At 47.1% G+C, this 13,174-nt stretch overlaps 1 protein-coding gene across 4 annotated transcripts in view; it reads left to right on the forward strand.

Moving 5' to 3' along the window:
• Positions 1 to 3,186: 3,186 nt before the first annotated feature.
• The window catches only part of PCMTD1 (protein-L-isoaspartate (D-aspartate) O-methyltransferase domain containing 1), a 47,180-nt gene continuing 37,192 nt past the window's right edge, over positions 3,187 to 13,174 (forward strand). For 3 of the 4 annotated variants that reach the window (XM_040432384.1, XM_040432386.1, XM_040432385.1), the window contains exon 1: positions 3,187 to 3,337. The gene's annotated coding sequence lies outside the window, so the exon portion shown is untranslated. The remainder of the gene's footprint in view (positions 3,338 to 13,174) is intronic. The other variant, XM_040432387.1, reaches the window with a different exon arrangement.

Here is a 13,174-nt window from a genome sequence, read left to right on the forward strand (position 1 = left end):
GTTTGCCAGCACCTCAGGGATTCTAGGGGCTCTACGGGCCTGTCTGTGCGGTGGCTGCGACGGGGTAACTACTGCACGTGCCACCGTAGCAGCTTCAACTGCCCTTCTGGTGCTCGCTACTTCACCATGTTGTACGGCAGTGCTGGTATTAGGTCCAGGAAGGGCTGCGCTGCTGGTGTATGCCTCACCACGTGATCCAGCAGCAACAGCCCCACTCTGCTGCTCTTGAAGCGGATCCTGCGTAACCTGTGGTCTAGCGACACGGGGCCGGGTACGCCTGGTGCTGTCAGGGACCTCAACCTCCTCGTCCGAACTTTGGGTCAGAGAGCCACTGCTTTCCACAGGTTCATATTCTGACCCGCTAGATTCGTCAGATGAGGGTTCCCACTCCTCATCCGACTGGGTCAGAATCCTGTAGGCCTCTTCAGAAGAATACCCCCTGTTTGACATTTTGGACTACTAAATTTAGGGGTATTCCCTGAGACTACCCAAGAAAAAAAGCAAACCTGTCTTACAAAGGGGAGGCTAGCGAAGTACCGGAGGCCGCTGCGATTGATAAAAAAATATCAAAACTGATTTTTTTATCGCCGCAGTGCGTGTAAAGTGAATGTGCAGTGATCAAAAAATATATATTTTCTGTCACTGCGGCGGGGCGGGCGTGGGTGAACGCACGTGTGGGCGACCGATCAGGCCTGATCGGGCAAACACTGCGTTTTGGGTGGAGGGCGAACTAAAGTGACACTAATACTATTATAGATCTGACCGTGATCAGTTTTGATCACTTACAGATACTATAAAAGTACAAATGCTGATTAGCGATACGCTAAACAGCGAATAAGTGACTGCGGTGCGGTGCGGTGGGCTGGGCGCTAACTGACGCTAAACTACCTAACCAAGGGGCCTAAACTATCCCTAAAACCTAACAGTCAATACCAGTGGAAAAAAAAAAGTGACAGTTTACACTGATCACTTTTTTTCCTTTCACTAGTGATTGACAGGGGCGATCAAAGGGTTAATTGGGGTGCAGGGGGGTGATCTGGGGCTACAGTGTAGTGTTTGGTGTACTCACAGTTCAGTCTGCTCCTCTGCTGGATCCAACCGACGAAAAGGACCAGCAGAGGAGCAGACAAGCCATATAACACATCATATTTACTAATATGATCTGTTATACGGCTTGTGATTGGATTTTTTGAAAATCGCCAGCCTGCCAGCCAATGATCGTTGCTGGCAGGCTGGTGACGAACTTGTTCTTTAACTTTTGCCGGCCCGCGATGCGCATGCGCGGGCCGGCTCTGACCGAAATCTCGCGTCTCGCGAGATGACGCACGGATGCGTCCAGGAGGAATGAATCAACCACCTTCCGGACGCATCTGTGCGTTAGGCAGTCGGGAGGTGGTTAATGTGCAAAAACCCAGAAGCTCTTTCTTCAGGACTTCCTACCGACACCACCTGCGGCCAATGGGGCCGTCCGTAGTTGCTCTGAATACTATGAGCCTCGCTGACGAGGCTTATAGTATTCACGCTGCTATTCTTATTTTGGCCACCAGATAACAGGCCAACTTAAGAAATGAGCAATTGACAGGCAAACTCATTTTAAAAATCCCTGATTGCACAAACTGGAAAAAAAAAAAACACCAGAATTTATAGGCTCATATGAGCTTCAAAATCATTACAAAAAATAAATAAAATAAATAAAAAAGTTTAAATCACCCCCCTTTCCGTATAATAAAAAAATACCTAAATAACAAATAAAAAAATCATGGGTATCACCGTGACCAAAAACGTCCATACTATTAAAATATAAAAACATTTTTCAATACGGCGAATGGCGTAACGGAAAAGAGGGTCAAAAACGCAGATTTGCCATTTTTTCTTTGCTTCTCTTACTCCAAAAAATTTAATAAAATGTGATCAAAAAGTCACACACACTCCAAAATGGTATCAATAAAAAAACACAGATTGTCCCGCAAAAAATAAGCCCCTATACAGCTCGGTAGACATAAGTGTGTGTGTGTATATATATATATATTATGGGGAGGTCAGAATATGGTGATGTAAGGTGTGTATGGGGTATCGTTGTAATCATACTGACCCAGATAGTGAAGGGCATGGGTCAGTTTTGCCACAAACGAAACACCGTGGGAACATAACCTGTGGAGGAATTGTTTTTTTTTTCCAATTCCACCACATTACTATGAGACAGGTGTGTGACCTCACCAGTCAAGAAAACGGTTACCCTATAACCCTTGCAGAACCCAAAATGAATGGAGCAGGAGGTCAAGCATGTGCAATAATTCTTCTCCACAGGAGCTGCGGAGCCTGTGCTCAGTCATTTCCAGAACTCCCATAGGGATGAATGGAGCGGCAGAGTGCACATCTCTTCATCTCAGGAGGCTATGAGGGGTACGCGGTACCCGTTTTCGTGATCAGTTTTGGGTCCCAGCTGTAGGACCCCCCCCCCCACCAATCTAACAACTGGAAAACCCCTTAAGACACTGCACCAGAATTAGCCACAGCAAATCCTCCGGAAATATCACACATGGATTCACTGTGGCCAAATACATGGCCCCAAATTACCCCGCGTGTGAGTCCACCCTTACGGGGGCACTGAGTTCTATCAAGGGGAGAAAAAAAAAAAAAAAACTCAGGACAACGACCGTTGATCGCCTGTTCCGTGATCGTTGGATTGCAGATCCAGACCCATTCAATTTGCACTACTTTTTTGCGGTGCGGAGGCACGGAGAGAATTCTGCAATGCTTCCGTGCCAGACCTATTCGAGTGAATGGGCCCGCATCTGTGAGGGTACCAGTATATTGCGGTCTACAATACGGTCACAGCCGGGCAATGGCCATGCACGTGAGGCCTATTAGTTCCAGCAGGTGAATCCTCCACAGCCCTGTCACATGGCGCCGGACGTCAGGAAACACAAAGGACGGCCATGTCTGACAGACGCAGCGGCGCACGGGGCTGGCACTGATTCTGCCGCCGTGACACACAGGGCGAGGACACGACCACCACTGCGCCTCTCGCCACAGAAACGCTAATTATACTAACAGTCCCCGCCCACGTCACTGACGTCAGCACCCTCGTCCTGGAATAGTCGCGCTCTGATTGGTCACCGCTGTAGCCGGTCACGTTGCTACACTGTTTACATCCTCTCAGCTGTTCGCACCCCCACCCCCCAGCTTCCCAGAGTGCATCGCGCGCATCAAAACAAATAACGAGTCCGGGCACACGGGCCTGTCTGTGCTCCGCGGTCAGTGCCCGCGGCCCCCGCTCTGCCTCGCCACTCACCCCGGGCCGCACACGGAGAGCACACGGGGCCGGCCTCTCACGGTGAGTTGTTGGGATGGCGGCTGCACTCAGTGTAGAGTTCGAGCTGTTCCCTCCTCCCCCAGCTTGTGGCGCAGTTAGCGGCTTCTCCTCCGCACAGGACGTCAGGTTGTCGCGTGGAGCCCCGTCTCCAGATGGCGGCGCTCGTGTCAGCCGGGCATGAAAACTTTCCACCTATTGTTCGGCAGTGGCCCGGCTATGGCTGAGCTGGAGCACCGCGATCCTGGTGCTGACGTCAGAAGATGGGCCGCTCTGACGTCATGCAGGGCACAGCTGCAGTGACAGATGACGGTTTTAGCTTTTGAGCCCATGTGCCGCTCTATGTGAGGACGTCACCGTGCAGGGCTCTCCTTAGCAACCAATCATGTTGCGCCTCTCATTTCCCAAGGTTGTGAGCTGGGATGTGATTGGCTGGCGTGAACAGTTGCTACCCAGTCTCCTGAGATGTGAACTGTAGGCCCTTGTTCATCTATTCAGGTTCTCCATATTTTTGAAAGCAACTTGGCTATTTACAGCGAATGTCTGACAGACCCCATTATAAGTCATTGGGGGGGTCATTTATTAGGCTCTTTAAAGTAGAGCTGGTTTAGTTGCCCATAGCAACCAATCAGATTCCACCTTTCATTTTCCAAAGGAGCTGTCCAAAATGAAAGGTGGAATCTGATTGGTTGCTATGGGCAGCTAAGCCAGCTCTCCTTTGCACCAGTTTGATAAATGCCCCCCATAGTCTGCACCCGTTGTATGGCAGATGCAGCTCTCGCTGGAAACGGAAGCCATACTGCAGATGTGAACAGTGACTTCACAGGACTGCATGGCAGGGGCCTGTGAGGGAAGACAATATGGCAGGACCTTGTGCAAAAAAGAAACCTGCTAATCCATAAGAACAGCAGGATTGACCCCACTAACCACGCCATTCCAAGCAGAAGGTGCCAGAGTGACCCCATAACCTGTGCCAGCCGGGGTTTCAGTTTTTTTTTTCTGCTTGTTTGCCAACTTGGTAGAGAAAAAAGTGTAAAGAATCTGAAACTCCACTAGGAATGGGCAGCATGCAAGAGTAGAAGTGGTGGTGGGCACCATGCCAGTCTCCACAAGGCTATAGATATCCTGGAATGTAAGGACAGGACCACTGGGCATTATGTGGCAGAGCTGTGCCCCTGAACACTGGGGGCTCATGAGTGAGAAGCCTACTCTAGGAATTGGGCCCCATGCAGATGACAGTGGCACCAATGTACCCAGGCATCGGCTGTGTGCCCTCCACATCTCCGTGCAGACCCGCTGACTTCAATGGGTTTGTGATCCTCACGATGCAGTGATGGAGAGGACATGCTTTGTGTATTGCAGTGCGGAGGCACCGACCCGGAAGGTCCTCTGTGGGCTTCCGGGTCTGGACCTTGGGGGTCGCAGAAAGCGCACCGTGTGCTGTCCACATCCGTGTGTCCGTCCTGTGTCCCTGCAAAACAGATAGAACATGTCCTATTCCTGTCTGTTCCATGGACAAGTATAGGACATCTCTGCAAGTGGTGGGGAAAAGCACGCGGCCGGTGTCCATGTCCTGTTTGTGGACCACAAAACGCATGTCGCCATGTGCACGGGGCCTTACGGTGCTTATTTCTGTTAACCTGCATAGTGGCGCTTTAGACACCCTCTGTGGGGGGAACTGCAGTGCAGCCCACGGCTAGGAGCGCCGCTCTGGAGGGAAAAAGTGGAACTAAGCTAGCGTTACAACCCTTCGATCTCAGGATCAGAACCACCCCCACCGATCCTAAAGCGATTGCTTTATGAAAAGGAATTAACCCTTTAAGCACTGCAAAAGATGTACCAAAGAAAGAGGGGAAAAGTGAAGCAGTTACAGACAGCCTTATTAGTCACCGCGGACAACTACTCCAGCTTTCTCTTGCGGCTGAGAACATGTCATAATGATATGTTGGGTAACCAGTGCTAACTGTCCGAACCTCCCGCGTGTCCGTGCAGGTCCTGCATCGTCTCCTCCATTAGTAAGCAGCGGTCTGCTCTGCACAGGTCGCTCTGAGGAGTAAAAATACTCTGTTCAGCTTCTTCCCTGTCAGCTAGGCTGGGTTCACATCAAGTTTTTGTCATACATTTAATGTACACACAAAAAACATATATATGTTAACAGACGCCACCATACTGTGCCATCTGTCATCATAGAATTCCATTGTGAAAAGAAAAAGTATATGTATTGTTAGCCTATGCATTTTTTTTTTTTTGCTGGATTTTACAAGATGGAAAAACATGGTACACTATGGAACTCTATGGTGACGGATGCCACAGTATGGCGTCTGTCTGTGGCGTCTTGTTAACATATACGGTATTTGTGTTTGTTGAACTTATGACAAAAACCCAGCCTTACATGCCCGATCCAGCACTTCCATTATATTCATTGTTCTGCTCATCTAATGGAGCAGAACAACAGAAATATATAGTGGTGGTGTGAACGTGGCCTAAGGCCTAGTTCACACAAACCTTTTTTTTTTGCGGGTGTAGGGGCCGTTTTTTTCTGTTCCGTATACGGTCCGTATACGGAACCATTCATTTCAATGGTTCCGCAAAAAAAACGGAATGTGTTCCGTATGCATTCCTTTTCCGTTCCGTTGAAAGATAGAACATGTCCTATATTTGGCCGCAAATCACGTTCCGTGGCTCCATTAAAGTCAATGGGTCCGCAAAAAAAATGGAACACATACGGAAATGCATCCGTATGTCTTCCGTATCTGTTCCGTTTTTGCTGAACCATCTATTGAAAATGTTATGCCCAGCAGAATTTTTTCTATGTAATTACTGTATACTGTATATGCCATACGGAAAAACGGAACAGAAACGGAAACACAACGGAACTCAAAAACGGAGCAACGGATCCGTGAAAAACGGACTGCAAAAAACTATAAAAGCCATACGTTCGTGTGAACTAGGCCTAAGAGGTGGGTATTTATTTGGGGGAACCATTACTAATCTAAATAACAGCAGGCAATTATAGCTAAGGGACAAAGTACAAACCAATATACTGGATCTTCCCTGTACGTTATCACTTGGCTATAATAGCATTCACCACATACATCACAGGCTGCGCCACATACATCACAGGCTGCGCCACATACATGACACGCAGGCTGCGCCACATACATGACACGCAGGCTGCGCCACATACATGACACGCAGGCTGCGCCACATACATGACACGCAGGCTGCGCCACATACATGACACGCAGGCTGCGCCACATACATGACACGCAGGCTGCGCCACATACATGACACGCAGGCTGCGCCACATACATGACACGCAGGCTGCGCCACATACATGACACGCAGGCTGCGCCACATACATCACAGGCTGCTGCGGTCACCTTGTTCTGTGCCTCCATCTTGATGTCCAGACATAGTCTTCTTGATGTCTGGGACATATCTGCTGTGGCCCTTGAGCAGTGCGCCCTGCTCTCATTGGTACAGCCATTGATTGGGAGCCGGCCCCTCCTCCTTTCATCTCCCGCCAGCTTCCCCTGCTGCAGAGGTCTGTATTGCTCCAGCGTTTGCCCAAACTAACCAATAGCAAAGCTCCGAGCTGTGAGGAGCTTTGGTATTGGTTATTGCAGGCACCGGAAGCATCGCTGCCTGTGCCGTTCACAGTGCTGAATGTCGGGGAAAAGTCTAAGGCGTATTGGTATGCCTTAGGATACTTTCACACTAGCGTTAAAGTTTTCCGGTATTGAGTTCCGTTATTGGGGACAAGACCGAAGCGTTTATTTTTTTTTCAGTATTGAGCCCCTTTCATCGTCAATGGGGACAAAACTGAACAGAACGGAGTGCTCAAATGCATTCCGTTTAGTTGTGTTCCCATACCGGAGAGCAAACCGCAACACGTTGTATTTGGCTTTCCGTCCTGGGATGCGGAGCAAGAAGGATTCGGCATTACCCCCATTGCAAGTCAATAGGGACGGATCAGTTTTCTCTGCCACAATAAAAAACGGATCTGTCCCCCATTAACTTTCAATTGAGTTCATGACTGATCTGTTCTTGCTATGTTAAATATAATAGAACTGGATCCGTATTATAATTATCAGTGCTGGATCCGGAACCCTGCCGGATTCAGCAAAACCACTAGTGTGAAAGTAGCCTTAGACTTTTTCCAGGTAGCAAATGGTCTGAACAAGCGTCAATGATGCTTCTACAGGCGTTATTGCGACCTCTGCTGGTCTGAAAAACTCCCACCATTACAATGGGTATTTCCAATCTGTTTCCATGGTTTCATTTGTTGTTTGTCCATGACCTGGTGGTTCAGAGTTTGCAGGTCAGATGAAGAGAAAGCAGAGGAGAGGACACAGATGCACGGGTCGCCCCTGTTGTCTTCTCTGGTATCCGTTATAACGAGATCTCTGCAGTTATCACCTATTTACTAGATGGGTACAACTGCTAGATTGTGGTCTAACCACTGGGACCCCCACTGAATGCCATAATGGGGCTCTTGCCTCTCCCGTTTGAGAGGAGCTGTGGTTAACCTTGGGCATTGCCAGTCCATGCTGCTCTGCTATCTCTAGAATGTTCATGCTGAACTGCCGCTCCCTTGTTTTGGTGTGCGCCCCAGTGGTCATACCCCCAACTATCTAGCAGTTATGTAACCCCTTTAGGGGTTGTCTGGTTTTCAGAAGAAACTGGACAACCCCAGGGATCCACCTGAAATTAAAGGGGTTTTCCGAGATTCCCGGGACCCCGCCGATCGTCTGTTTGAGAAGGCACCAGCGGTCCCTTGATCGCCCTGGCATTCTCTAGCTTTTCCTAGGCTAGTGACATCACGTTCATCGGTCACTTGGCCTAGGAGCAGCTCAGCCCCATAGAATGGGGCTGAGCTGTGATACCAAGCGTAGCCGCTATACAATGTACGGCGCTGTGCTTGGTAAGCGCTGAGAAGGCCGCGGTTCTCACAGGAGCACCGCTGCCTTCTCAAACATCTGATTGGTCCCCGGGTGTCGGACCCCCACCGATCAGGTACTGATGACCTATTCTGAGGATAAGTCATCAGTTCTAAAGTCTCAGAAAATCCTTTGAAGAACAGGTATGTACTTACTTGACAGATCCCGAGCTGCCAGTTCTGGCTAGATTTTATTTAACAAACTACAGCACTTATGTCACGTTAACAATACGTGACCCCTGCAGCCAGTCTTTGGCCTCAGCAGTGCATCTGACAAGGCCAGTAATTGGCTGCAGCAGTCTTGTGTTGTGATGTCGCTGATGCAGCCAGTAAGTCAGAGATTGAGGGCGCAGGATCTGTCGGGTAAGTACTTACCTGTTCACTATTTCGGACGAGTCCGAGGTGTTGTCCAGTTTCCTTCTGAAATTGGACAACCCCCGTAAGGCAAAACTGCAGCAACACGTACGGCTTTTGATACGTGGTCTTCAACTGTGAAAATTGCTGTGGCTCAGGGACGTCACATACAGGCACCCCAAATTGATTGCAGCTATTTATCCAATCAGTAAATAATAAGGGCTCATGCACATGACCGTTGCCTGTTTTGCCGCCCGAATATCCAAAACACAGATACCGGAATGTCTGGTCCATAATAGAACAGTCCTATCCATAATGCATATTTTTGTGGATGCCATGGAATGGACATACGGATTTGGTCCGCATCTGACCTGCAAAAAATGTGAATCTGATGGGGACAAAATAAAACGGGCATGAGCCCTAATGATGACACAGCCAGGCAGTGGCAAAGCAGCGAGAGAGGGGCTGGGACCAGAAAGGAGCAGAGTTTGGGTGCAACAGGAACAATGGTGACTTCTCATTGCACCAAAGACCTAATTTGCCTATTAATAAAAAGTGTCTTAACAGGCTGACTGGGAGAAGAGAGAAATATATAAACATCATAATCATAGCGTCCCACAGAATAAAGTTATAAAATGGTATTTATATCAAACAGTGAACACCGTATAACTAAATCCCACAAAGTAATGTTAAAATTGCTGTTTTAAAAAAAAAAAATCCCTAAAAATAAAATAAGTTATTTAATACAGTATATAAACCCCAAAATGAGCTCCTGCTCTAATATCCTGAACTTGCAAGAGTTCTGATCCAAGCCATTTAACCCCTTAAATGCTGCAGGCAATTGCGCCCGCGACATGTAAGCGGTTACAGAGGAAGCCGACTCCCTCTGTCTCCCATCGGCACCCCGCATATGAGATCGCAAGGTGGCGATGCCCGCGCACGAGGCCGGGGCCTGGTGTAGGTCCCAGGCCTGCCTCCAGCATTTCTCAGCAGGTTGCACCACTGTGGCGCCCCCTGCTGGTGAATGTCAGACATTAACCCTTTCGATACCAGCGCCGTACATGTACAGTGCTGGTAGCGCTGTGCAAGCATGACGCCCGCTTGTTTCAAACAGCAAAGACCTGCAGCTAATTACCGCAACCGACAATAATACAGATCGCGGTAATTAAATGCTTTAGATGCCGTGATCAAGTGAGATCACGGCACCTGAATGCGGCGGGCTTAGTACTGAAGCCTCGTGCGGCCAATCAGGACTTCAGTACATGTGCTGAACGCTTTGTCTCTATGAAGAAATTCAGAGCATTAATGCTGCAATTCTTATTTTGGCCACCAGATGGCAGGCCAACATAAGAAATTAGCAAAATGCAAAGAAAGTCATTTTTTTTAATCCCTTATGGGTCAAAATGAAAAAATTAAAAAACATCATTTATAAGGTCATTTATGAGCCTTAGGGCGAATGCACACGGCCGTGTTCCGCAGCCGAGAGCGGTCCGTGGTATGCCGGGCTGGATTCCTGTTCAGAGCAGGAGTGCACGGCGTCATTAATTGCTATGACGCCGTGCGCTTCCTGCCGCCACTGCTGTACAGTAATACACTATACGAGTGTATTACTGTACAGCAGTGGCGGCATGAAGCGCACAGCGTCATAGCAACCAATGACGCCGTGCGCTCCTGCTCTGACCAGGAATCCAGCCCGGCATACCACGGACCGCTCTCGGCTGCGGAACACGGCCGTGTGCATTCGGCCTTAAAGTGATGATAAATTAAAAAATGTTTAAATCGCCCCCCTTTCTGTATAATAAAAAAATAAATCTAAATAACAATAACTATAAACATCACCGCAAGCGAAAACGCCCATAATATTAAAATCTAAAAAAATAAATCTAATACGGCGAATGTCGTAACGGAAAAAAGGGCCAAAATGGCTGATTTGCCATTTTTTTTCATTGCTTCTCTTACCCAAAAAAATGAAATAAAATGTGATCCAAAAGTCATGCACATTCCAAAGTGGTATCAATAAAAACTATGAATTGTCCCGCAAAAAATGCGCCCCTAAACAGCTCAGTAGACATGAGAATAAAAAAGTTATGGGGGTCAGAATATAGTGATTTCTCAAAGTTTAAATTTATTTTTACACATAAAAAAACCTATACATATAGGGTATCGTTGTAATTGTACTGACCCAGAGAATGAAGGGCATGGGTCAGTTTTGCCGTGGGAACAAAACTCGTAAAACGGTGGAGGGATTGCGGTTTTTTTCCAATTCATCCCATTTGGATTTTTTTTCCTGCTTCCCACTACATTTTATGCCATAATTAATGGTGGCATTAGAAAGTACAACTTGTCCCGGAACAAATAAGCCCTCATACAGCTATGTGACTGGAAATATAAACAAGTTATGGCTCACGGAAAATAAGGAAGTGTTTTTTTACAATTTTTAAATGTGACTATTGAGTGATTAATAACGTTGTGAAACACTAAGCCCTCTTTCACACGACCGTATGGCTATTTCAGTGTTTTGCGGTCTGTTTTTTAACGGATCCGTTTTTTGTTTCCGTTGTGTTTCAGTTCCGTTTTTCCGTATGGCATATACAGTATACAGTAATTACATAGAAAAAATTGGGCTGGGCATAACCTTTTCAATAGATGATTCCGCAAAAACAGAACGGATACGGAAGACATACGGATGCATTTACGTATGTGTTCCGTTTTTTTTGTGGACCTATTGACTTGAATGGAGCCACGGAACGTGATTTGCGGGCAATAATAGGACATGTTTTATTTTTTAACGGAAATACTGAAACATTAAAATGGTTCCATATACGGATCGTATACGGAACGCAAAAAAAAAAAGCCCGTAAATTATCAAGAACAGTGTTTTTGGGAAACAGGAAAATGAAAGGTGGAATCTGGGCACTTAAGCCAAAGAAGCTGTGAGAAATAAAAAATAGAATCTGGTTGTTATGGCCAATGAGGCCAGTTTTCCGTTACACCAGTTTTGAAACATATCTCTCTGAGTCCTCCTGGATTTAACCTCTTTCCGACATATGACGTACTTTTACGTCATGGAAGCCACTACGTTCCCGAAATAGTACGTCATGGTTATCGGGTAGAAGCCGATGCCAGCGGATTAACCCCTTCTATGTCGTGGTCAGCGCGGACCGCGGCATAGAAGGGGTTTGTGAGAGATCGCATCGAGTCCCCGTGCTGCTGTGGCGGGGACTCGATGTGTCAGAAGGAAGCCCGATGCCGTGCAGAGGCTGCCCAATGCCTTGTACAGCATCGGGACCTGCATTCTACGGGTGCCCAGGAGATCCAGCCTCAGGCTTGGTCTTCTAGGCAACCTGTTGGTGTATTACTCTATTTATATTAATAAAGTTTTTAAGTAAAAAAACGCCCATTTCCCCTTAATTTATAATAAAAAAATCTCTAACGATCTGCTCTATAAAAAAAAGTCACATGACCTAATCCCGCAGACGCTGTGAGGGAAAGACTGAACGGCGTGAGATTTCACCAGAGCACAGGGCTGGCAGACAGATGCGAGCGCTGTCTGGCCCTGTCAATCAGGACTTGGAGGGAGGCAACAAAGGTGGGAGAACGGAGCCTCTAGGAGCAGGAACAACAATTTTTTTTTTTTTTTTTTTTTGCGGGATTAGTTTGTAGTTTTTTGTTTTGTTTTTTTTTTTTAAACTATTTTGGGCTGTATATATAGTGTAATAAATAACTTATTTTATTTTTAGGGGGAAAGGTAAAAAAAACTAATTTTTCACATTATTTTGTGGAATTTATTTACGGCATTCACTGTGTGGTAAAAATAACATAATTTTATTATGTGGGTCCGTTCAGTGATGATGATGTCACATTTCTATATATTCTTACTATTTCTCTTTTCCTCTAGCAGCCTGTCAGCTCTGCAGCTGCTCCCTCATTCTCCTCCAGACTGACAGCTGCTTTAGTCCTCGTTCACATTTCCATGTCTTTTGTCACGTCCGTGAAAAGAAGCGTACGCGTTTTCATCTGTGAAGGATCCGTGGTTGGTCCGTGTGTCCGTTTTACCATCAGTGTGTCATCCGTAATTCACTGACGTTGCTCAGCTGCAAATTAATTTCCAAAGAATCTACTTTTAATCATCAGTGAAAAACGGATGCAACTCGGACACAACATGGATGTGTGTCAGTGATTTTCACAGACCCTTAGGCCCCTTTCACACGAGCGAGTATTCCGCGCGGATGCGATGCGGGAGGTGAACGCATTGCACCCGCACTGAATACTGGCCCATTCATTTCTATGGGGCTGTGCACACGAGCGGTGATTTTCACACATCACTTGTGCGTTGCGTGAAAATCGCAGCATGCTCCTCTTTGTGCGTTTTTCACGCAACGCAGGCCCCATAGAAGTGAATGGGGTTGCGTGAAAATCGCAAGCACCAGCAAGCAATTGCGGATGCGGTGCGATTTTCACGCATGGTTGCTAGGTGACAGTCTATAAACTGTATTATTTTCCCTTTATAACATGGTTATAAGGGAAAATAATAGCATTCTGAATACAGAATGCTTAGTAGGTGA

Source organism: Bufo bufo, chromosome 5 (genome assembly GCF_905171765.1).
Source record: "Bufo bufo chromosome 5, aBufBuf1.1, whole genome shotgun sequence".
In the NCBI taxonomy this organism is placed as follows: Eukaryota; Metazoa; Chordata; class Amphibia; order Anura; family Bufonidae; genus Bufo; species Bufo bufo.